Source organism: Varroa jacobsoni, unplaced genomic scaffold (assembly GCF_002532875.2).
Source record: "Varroa jacobsoni isolate VJ856 unplaced genomic scaffold, vjacob_1.0 scaffold_31, whole genome shotgun sequence".
In the NCBI taxonomy this organism is placed as follows: domain Eukaryota; kingdom Metazoa; phylum Arthropoda; class Arachnida; order Mesostigmata; family Varroidae; genus Varroa; species Varroa jacobsoni.
This window is the reverse complement of record NW_019212933.1, coordinates 4,235-14,736: the sequence shown is the minus strand read 5'-3', so window position 1 is coordinate 14,736 and position 10,502 is coordinate 4,235. Positions and strand designations below refer to the sequence as shown.

The following is a 10,502-nucleotide window of genomic DNA, read 5'->3' as shown; positions in this document are numbered from 1 at the left end:
ATACAAACACATAGACACATATAGATACGAATGCAAGATGATACACATATGTATGTACCACATATCATAGTCGCGTACGACTGTCACCGACTTAAGTCTACTCATCCGACCTCATCCACCCAATGTACTGGCAAGACGCTGTCTGCCCTCCGGCTGAGGGGGCTAAACTTGTTGAATAGACTTTGCTCCCGCCCTCTCTAACGTTCGCTCTGAGTTCGTGGGTTCTGAAATAGAAGAAAGAGATTTCAGTTCTCGTAGATGACCAAGAAAGCAGGAATGAGGTACCGAGCTGAGGAAAGGCAAACAAGGTCACACGCCATCTCTGCTCTAGTAGAATGCAACAATTGTCCTGTCTTTCCTCTGGGACATTTATATGTACATAGGTACATATTTAGATAATTTAAACGGATGAGAAAATGTTTCATGCCAGCAAAAAGATCCTGGTAAAAAGGACAGTTGGCCGAACCATGAGCAAAGTAGATATTCATCGAGACTTACCTTTCTAATAGTAGAAATTCTAACAGCTGAATATAGTGGCGTAGGCTGCAGAGTCTTCGTCGGTTAAGCTTTTGACAAAACAAACCAGAAGTCGGTGGCTCGTAAACATTTTCCTACAGCTATGTACTAGAGAACACACGTGATGAGACAGATTAGGCGTTAATGTTGAGGCCGTATGAAGTTCGTTCCGCGAATGCGGTGAAGGCTACCGGTTTTGAAAAAAACCCGTGAGAAAGCAGCCAATTACGTTACGTTCACTGCATTTATTTATAACCGTTTAAACTGTACTGCTTTTAAAATATCCACCTACTTCTCCGATAAGCATGAATATTCTTTGCAGGACTACCGACCATTTTCTTGAATTACAACTGTAAACTTCCTTCTAATCGAAAAGGTTACAATTTTGAAACACACGAATAAAATGTTCAACTTAATAAGACATCCTCTCACTTTAGTTTACGAACTGCGAACTAAGCTAGACGATAGGTATATGGGGTCCAGTTTCCGAGAGGTAAGTTTTGTCCCGGGGCGATGTTGGGATCGTCTTCTCTTGGCGTGTCTTCAGCAACCAAGGCCTTTGAAGGCAGCAAAAAAATTCGGCCTTCTAGTACATAATTTTGTGCCACGATTATTCTAAAGACTTCGAAATAAATAAAAAAAAGAATAATAATAATTGCTGCATTCTCTCTCTAACGTCACGCGTGAGAACTCCAATATACAAACAGCAGATTTTTACCAAGACGAAATGGACCACGTCGCATTTGAAATAGGAACATTATTTGTTAATACTCATCTCTTTTTTTCGCTATGACCCTGCATCGTCATATTGTTTAAGCCCCTCAATTCGCTTGACCCAATCTTCGACACTGGACAAAAAAACTAAAAATTGCCAAATGAAAAATACATATTACTCTGGAAGCAATAAAAGAAAATCACCAATGAATTTAGATTAAATACGATAGATATTTTAATTTAAATAAACATTTAGGAAAACGTAAAAAAAAAAGTGGTATAACAGCAATGTTATTCGAGAGGGACTACTCTAAAGGCAAAAGTTAAAAGATAACTTATAGTTTCAGGTCAGATAGACAGACCATATGCATGGGGACACTGACAACATGAAACCGACGCTCGCAGCTGCTCGTATTGAATTTGATTCTGCTGTAGTTGGTTTACGTCTAGTTAGCCGCGTAAAGGTGCGACCACGAACATTCGAATAACAGTATTCGAGACACGTAAACAATATAGTACGTGTGTTGTACTTGTCTCCTACTCAATTTCATTTGTTGGCGCTGCTGCTGCTGATGTTGCCGTCGCACGGGGAACAATCGCCAAGAATTGATACTGTTATTGCGATTTCTTGAAAACACGCCGTCGGCGGCCATCATGTAATTACTACCCCTCAATTGATCATAACCCGTACGGTTCGCGAGCGGCATAGTTGTGTTCTCTCACGGATCTCACGGAAGTGGACTACTCGTCATTCGTTGATTCGCTTATTCATAAACGGGACGATAGAATGCAGAATAGAATAGGCGTCCCTGTACTTCAGGCGGGTAAAAAACTCAACAGCCACGCCGACATTAGTTTTCAATAGCGCTGTCTCTGTGCCGTGTTTATATGGCGCCGATGCCGGCGCGAGAACAGTGACAATTCAGAAGGGGCGCTTTAGGCTGCTGAGATGTCTCGTTTATCTTCGGTCCTTTTTTCTGTTTGAGGACACGCGAATAAACGATCGAAGACTAATAGCAGCTTGGGCTGTTGGCGAGGCAGTGATGGCAGTAACGTCACGATAGCTAGTTCTATTCGGCCACATTCACTGTATAACATCGACGAATACGTAGTAGGCACAACTCTATATGCAGTTCTGACCAACGCTCTGTTGACAGGCTGAACATGCGCCCGCTGCTGCTGCTCGAGGATGTCCCAAATGAAGACATCCTCCTGTCCCGTATCTTGTCTTCATCATCTTTCGCGGATAGCTAACTTCTTCCACATCGGTGAGAAGCATACTCGACGGCCATAGTAGTAAGCTTAGCGGCCCGGTAATCACTCGACGTGGCTGGCGCGTAGATGCATGGCAAGTGACTCAACCATGTTTGGAACCCCTCACAATGGCAGGCAATGAAGCATCTTTGGGACCCCAACTTATGCAACAACCGACACATTACTTCAGAGATCCAAAAAGAAGCGAAAACGCTTTCACCACGTTCTCTTAATTCGCTACTCAATCATCTGCTGCCCGCTATAACCAATTGCAACGTGGACTACGGGTTCTGTTATCGCCCGACAGACGGTGCTACCCATCACCTGCCATTGTCTAAGCGTTTGGTCCAAAACCACGGCAGTAAGCGGGGTAATCATCATGGATTTACACCGGGGCCCAATGTTCAGCGTTGTCAGGGCCCTTTTTCGCGACAAACCCTGTACTTAATTGGTGTGCGCCCAGAGATCGTTGCCGTCGGGGCGGAGTTGCCGATAGATCGGCCTATAGACGATGCATGCGCGATCACATCGAAACGCACAACGTCAGGCGTTGCCAACCGATCAAGCAATTTCTACTACGCGTATTTACAATTTGATCCTTCCCTTTGTTTTGGTTCGCATTAGTGAGCCTTCTTGGTCCGATTGGTCCCATCCCCGCATCATCAGTGTTAGCAGCAACGTCCACATCTTCTTGGCAACAGTGTACTCGCGACAATCATACAATAACAGGCTATGCGTAAACAGTAAATGAAGAGTAACAATACAGACAGTGATTATTATTAGCATTGCAGCTAATGGTGCCATCCATTGCCGAGATTATCACTAATAATAAAGCAAAGGAAACAAATTGTATTACCAACAACAGCAGCAGCCATCGAGCTCCATGTACCTGGGCCGTACCCCTCTTGAAAGCTACTGGGTTCGAAAGAGAGGACAGGTGAGGGCAACTTTGATAGCGTCTATCGCTGAATGGCCGAAAACCTTGATGGAGACGACTGTCGGAAAAAGGATATGTTGATATATGTAGAGATGTAATAAATATGGTTGGTGGTTGAATCGAGCCAGCCATAAATACTCGTATTTGTAACATGTGTTTATTAATTTTGGAAATAGGCTTCTTCTAACGGATTTCGCATACGTAACTTTGATGTATTGTAAACTAAATTAATGATGATGATGATGATTCCTACTGAAACCGCCGCCTACTTTTGCAAACCTACCCTATTTGTCCTTTACTTTAGTAGTTTGTTGCATAAAGGCTAGAACATTTCAACAGCAGTACCACTTCCATTTCCATGCCGGATATATGACAGGCGCAGAGAGCAATCGTATAAAGACTAGTATCAAAATACAAAAAAAATTTCCTACTTTACCTTCAGGTCGTATGCTGGGGCATAAAGCTGTGGAATTATTGCATCTATCGCTGAGCAAGTTGAATGGGGCAAGCCACCGTACCGCTGCGGACGTGTCTGCTCATTACGAAATCTCTATAAATGTATGGACATATAACGTGTGTTGGATTGGAATAATCTATTCATCGTTTTAACACTGTTGCTGTACATGCAACCATTCGGCAGTCGTGACAGCAGTACGACTAATTTTATTTCCTAAGATATGAGAAAGTTCTATTTTGCAATGATGACAAATTATATGACATAGAATGAAACTCCGAGGCTTTCCATGCCTGGCCTGAAATCTTCCTCTATCCTATCCATGTACCCCACTGTTTCTCCGGCACGAAAGAAGCTATCTATAGAAAAAACAAAATTAATCAATTCGATATGAGCCTCCATAACTACATCAATTTTTACAGTATTATATGCACTATCAAATATGTACGTCACTTCCCATATGCCTGGCGATATAAGTATTTACTATTATATATTGAACAGTATAAACCTCACACCGCTATCGACTACAAGTCCCCGATCTATTTTACCTACAAACGCATACATATCCGAATGAATATGCAGTCCGCACCGCCTCGCTTTTCAACATTTTTTACCCCCTTTTATCCCAAAAACATGTAAAAGTTTTCATTTTGGGCTCTTGTCAAAGACAAGTAACCTACGCGTAGCCGCTCATCGTATTCTCTGCGAGCTATTGAATTCGGCCTCGTTGATAGAATTTCATCTAATAACGAATAATTTCACTTCCATTCTTATATCAAAAACGATGGCTCTCTCACAACAAATCTACTCGTGTTGCCTCACGAGCATCAATCACCCGATGTCGTACTATACTCTATCCGTTTACCATAGCTTAGCTGTGATCGATCGGATCGTAGACGATAGCCTGATGTGTATTTGCTAGCGGTACTATTGGGTATTGTTACGTTATATTGTAGCACAGCTCGGATTCATCAAGTCATTGTTGCAGTACTATTTGTTTGTGTGTGTCTGTGCTTATAGACTTTTTTGTCATTGCACTACCGCTTCGAACACATCACAACTGCCGCCCAAACGTCGACGTTGAGTCGGTCGTGAGCCTGATCATTTCTGTCAGAGATGCGCATGATATAGAAGCTCATAGTAAGGGAGACTGCAGGAACGATGACGCCACTGTAGCCGTCACTGCCATCAGCAAAAACCATCAGCAAGGAGTTGCAATTTGTCTTCGTGAGAATTCTCGGAAGGCCGGCCCCCGTTGGATGTCGCTGATCGTAGTGGTCGCGGCGCTGTTTTCGGCTAAAAATCCCTACTGATCTTTCCTTGGCCGATTTCATTTGCTTCGAATGAAAGATGAGGCGAGGAACCACCCAGCTCACAGAACAGAGCAAGCCTATGTAACTGGCAAATACGGCACATAAAACGTCTAAGCAGAATTATCTAAAACCAGTCGATTCTAATACAATAAATAAAGCGACTAGTACTAGTATCAGTAATGTTGGCTGAATTGCAATCGGCCACAAACTTTCTTATGGAAATGGAACTGTCCGGGCTACTAACAACAAACGGTTAAGCCTGACGTATGGTCGCAGACGCTGACATGATTTGGTGTAAATTTGTAACAAATTTTCGACGACATATTTGGTGCAACGCAAGAAAATTTGGCATTTAAAAATTTAGCATACACACGCGTCTGGGAGAGCCAAGAACCAGAACGTACTCCATAGTATGAACACTAAGAAAACTTTCTTGGGATAACACGTTCGACAGTATGTATAATGCAATTGATTGCTTACTTTTGGCCCAACGTATGTTGTTTACTAGTGATAAGTCCCAGTAGGTATTACCATTACACCACATAGGTTTCCTACTCATTATTTAACCTTCTCAATAAGAGTGCTCGAACCACTCCGCAAAGCCTGCTCATAGATTTGTCGATGGACTGGCAGTAACGTGAAATATCGTAGTATATAATAATAACGGGACTGTGTATTCGACCCATCGCGTAACAACATGGAACTACAACGAGATGGTACACTACCATACGCAGTACCATACCGGCAGAATCGTTTATTCGCTGTAGTTGACCATCGGGTTCAACTTGTCGTTGGTCTTCACGTTGATCCGTCATTGGAGTTCCCGTCTGATTACCATTGCGCGCGATTGTGGGCTTGAATCTTTGTTGAACAACGCTATTACGCTCAAATGCCCCGTCACTACGTTTCGAACGTAGTTCGGCTAAGCGAATGATGCAGCATTATGGTTACGGTGGCAAAGGACGTAACGCATGCATTGACGCCTTAAAAACCGATATAGTAGATATCGGTCTGTCCCAAGCCCAGTTTTCTACTTAATAAAGTCGGCTAGAATTCCTTCCAATGTCTGATGGGTGAACCGACGCCAATCGCTGACCTGCTGCTAATTGTAGCAATGGATTTTTACCGGTGCACTCGGTCAACACTCATACACTACATGTGACTATGCGAAACCTACCTGGAAATCATTTGGGGTCTGGAAGACCATAGTTGATGATAAAAATTAGATTTTTTTTTGTTGCTGTTTAGTGGATGTCGTTTGTCCATGTTCACTTGCTTACGAACAAATGACCGGCAGCAAGCGAATGGCTGGACGTACTTCCTGCTCGTTATGCTAAACAGGCGTCACTGTCTTGTTTTTTCGGAGACACATAAACAGGTGCCACTGGATAGGATAGCTGTACAACTCAAATCTTCCACAGGTAAAGTTATTACGACTCGGAAAGCCAAACATAGTATAAACTGAAAGTATCAATCCTCATTTTAGTCCGAATAGTCCCTAATAATTCCAACGTGTAGAAAAGCCTCGTTGTAAAAAAAGGTCGACTTCCGCAGACTAGGAATTCGGAAACTTATCAATGATACTTCGAATTTCGTCTACTATAACTTATAGTCTTCATTTTTTTAACCTTTTCGACTTGTATCGACCATTCTTTCGGTGGAACTTTTCTAGAACAAATGATGCAAGGTAGCCTAGAAGAGGCGCCTAAACAAAAAGCGTCCAGCCCACGTCTTGAATTGCAATACGTTTCCTACAAGTTACTCAATGGTATCTGTAATTGTATCATTCAATGTTCCCTAATTTTGCATCTCTAAACAGGTAAAAAGACATATCGCAAATGGTGTATTTGTATTTGTTAAACGATGTCTTGCTTCGTAGTTTTTTCGATTGCCTATATAATTTGAAAGTACTTTCACATACATCGTCAGCAAAGATTCATTTAGATCCTTAGCCAGAACTATTCTAACCGCCTCTGACTGAGGCTCAAGTGAACGGAAGGTTCTGCCCTACGTGTTCCAGACATTTTCAGCGGTGGACATTTGTCGTTCGACGAAGACGCGAAAACTATCAAAAGGGACAGGTCACTATTGGCTATTTCTTATGGCATATTTCCTATCGGCTGTGTGGACGGTGGCCGTCTTTTCGCTGACGAACGCATCACGCAAGGGAGTGATTCGCCGTCGTCGGCGACAGTTAAGCATACATCCGTCGTCAATGGCACCGGTCTTACTCACTTAAGTGAAGATCACTCTCACTGCGCATTCGACCGGTCTACGCATGTTTTCATCTGTTTTGAGCGTCTTCACATGCATCCAATAGGTAAGGAACAACCAGTAATGATGAACACATGAGGGGGAAACTTAATTCTACTATATATATTGGGAACGTGGCGGACCAGTCGGTGATGGTTGTTGCGCTCATCACAATCATAAAAATAACAGCACTTATAATTGAGACATTATTGATGCTTGGGATTGGCGATTGGACTGCTGTTTAGATGCTGCCTGTCATGCTCGTCGTGCTGATGACGGTGATTCTGGCCATGATGCGAACTACCTCTAAAAATCCCGCGCTAGATATCTAATAACAACCATCATAATAGCGGATAATAACACTGGCCGCATCAGTAGCAGCAGCAGGGATGGCGACAGATCGTTCATGAAGATTACGGTAGCGGCAGTAGTGGCGAGGTCGGCGGCGGCGGCAGCGCCAGCGGTTGATAACAACGACAGGACGAAAGAAAAAGCGATCTGGAATCGAAATCGTCTCCATCTGAAGACAGATGATAAAGGTCAAAGAAGGAAATAAATGGAGCGGTGCACCGAGCAAAAGACACAACATAACGTATGCATAGCGCATATACGTGGCCGTACGTGGGTACGTAAGTTAAAATTCAGTTCTCTGATGTTACGTGTCATAGCTGCAGGTAAACTCGACTCTTTTATGTGATATGAAAGCAGACTTGATCAATGTATAGTACTACGGACGATGTGGGAACAAGGCTGGCTTTAAATGCTTACTGACGTTTGTTTCCTTTCCGAAAATAAGGGTCAATGATGAGCTATCGCAAGGGGCAGGATGTATTCTGTCTTTTTGTCGAATTTGGCCTCTCCCTACATCTGAGTGTGTGTTTGGCGGGTGACTAACTCATGAGAAATGGGGCAAAGGAATTGAGTTTGTGTCAAATGGGGACAGCGCTCTCGACCAACAAGCCATTACAGATGCTAGACATCAAAAAAGGAGCTTTCACTGCCGTTGATTTTTGTGGTAACCAACTATCGACCAGCAGTCGACTAAGGCTCTATGACGACGTGATCGGTTTACACACACACTGCTTACATCATGTACTAAACTCGGAGATAATAACAAAATGTGGCTTTACGACACGCTTTACCCCATTGCATATTTGAAGTACGCCCCAAGAAGGTGTTCTAGAAACCGGTTGAGGGGGGCGGGGGGGGGGCTAAGCCTGTAGAATAAACTTTTTTTTTCTGTAATAGTTGCCCTTTGGCTTTCTTTGTTCGTACCACTTATGATTCCACAGAAAAGCTCCTGAAACGTGTTCGATCGTTCTGTCGCTTTCGAACCATTCTCCTGAAGACCGAACGTTACCGCGTTGTGCAGTTCCCCACGTGGGCATCCAGAGGGCGCCACGAGTCCGGCGCAGCACAGAGAGGGTCCACTGCAGCAGCCAAACAAAAAGGCGTAGAATTTGAAGTATTGCTACCATGTTTTTTTATGAAAGGGACAAACACTACAACATAAATACCAGTTTATACACTCTTGAAATTATATATAGATGTCCTTGGATTTTGGTCAGTATTTGAAAAAAGTTTCACATGAAAACATATTTTTTCGAAAGCACAATATAAAAGGTATATATGTATATATACATATTTATATATACTGACAGTGTTAAAAACAATCGCTTACAGCGACTGTCGATTGTACGACGGAACTCCATTAAGTGACCAGTCAATTATTAATTTCAACTAAATGGCGTTAGGTTAAAATGGTAGATAGATGGATATCGATTAGACCAGACTAAGGCATTACATCCCTAACTTCCAACTGCTTCTAAACTGCTGTGTGTGTATCCGTGTCGCAGTTCTCTGTACGCGGATTACTATGGCATGCAAACACAAGATTTTTATGCTATACTTAATACACGCTCGATAGGCATTAATTATATATCCTGTTTTAGCTAAGTATTAATTACGAGATTGCGAAAGTGTATTAAACACTGCCGGGAGACTGCTAGCAAATATCATGGATATTTTAAGAGTGATTTAACAAGTAAAAGTTGTTTGTGCCTTCGTAACGGTTAGTAACACGTCTATTAAAGATAGGCAAGCATGTTACTACGTAGTACCTACATATAACGGTGTCTAAAAGTGAAACTTTGAAGATATAGATTTCGAAACAGCCAAAAAAAACGGCTCCCGAGTCCAGCATGTGCATCCACTGCCATAGGGGTGATACTCACTATATCTATAAAATCGTCTAATAGAGGGCCGACATGCGTTCAGGTAGCTGATTCAGTACATTTTTTTTAATTGGGCTTCACGTCTTCAATATAAATACACATTTTGGCATTTTCGAATCATACCGCATTCTAAAATATGTCCCCCAAAATTGCTGGCGTTACCTTATGAAGCTCTGATTTCCTAATTTTTGTTTTATGCTTGACCGAAGTTATACAAAGATACTTCGCAGAAGTTAGCTTTAGCTTGTTACACCAATGTGCCCAATGTACTCAGGATCGATATGTCATCTTTTTAACAAGTAAACTTGAGTATGAGTGTGACTGTGTGCCAATAAAAATCGTCATACATTTTCAAGCGTAAATAATTTTTCGACACTGACAATTTTTCTGGACATGCACAACAGAGTATTCTAATCTTAGCGAAATTACGGCGAGCAGTAAAGTTATATATGTTCCAAATTTAATTTACTCCGGTTGCCGCGGTAACTTAAATGTTTAATACATGCAGCTATCATTACGTGGTGCCAATGTCAGCTTCCAATACGATTATTTGCCCGGTATCTGCGGTCGATACTCGGCCTATATTTTGTAATTCTCTATAGCGATCGACTCCATTTGCTTTGAGCTTCAAGCTAGAATCGCCGTGCCTCCGAACTCGTCGCTGAGTCACACTCATGGATCGAAGCGTTAATGAAAAATTCTCCCATCATCAAGTAATGCATCTAATGGGAGTTAGATTTTTAGGCAATTTTGAACGGTAGCGCTTTGTTCGTCGGCGGCGGTGACGTCGGCGGCGGTGACGTCGGCGGTGGCGGCGGCGTCTGTGG

At 42.6% G+C, this 10,502-nt stretch overlaps 1 long non-coding RNA gene across 2 annotated transcripts in view; it reads right to left on the bottom strand.

The window, feature by feature from the left end:
* Window positions 1–1,704, bottom strand: part of LOC111259236 (uncharacterized) — an 8,375-nt gene extending 6,671 nt beyond the window's left edge. Inside the window, exons 1-3 of one of the 2 annotated variants that reach the window (XR_002679525.2) lie at window positions 1,614–1,704; window positions 499–624; window positions 59–224 (exon numbers count right to left, since the gene is read on the bottom strand). This is a non-coding gene — a long non-coding RNA (uncharacterized LOC111259236). Of the gene's footprint in view, window positions 1–58; window positions 225–498; window positions 625–1,592 lie in introns of both variants that reach the window. The other variant, XR_002679524.2, reaches the window with a different exon arrangement.
* Window positions 1,705–10,502: the final 8,798 nt, after the last annotated feature.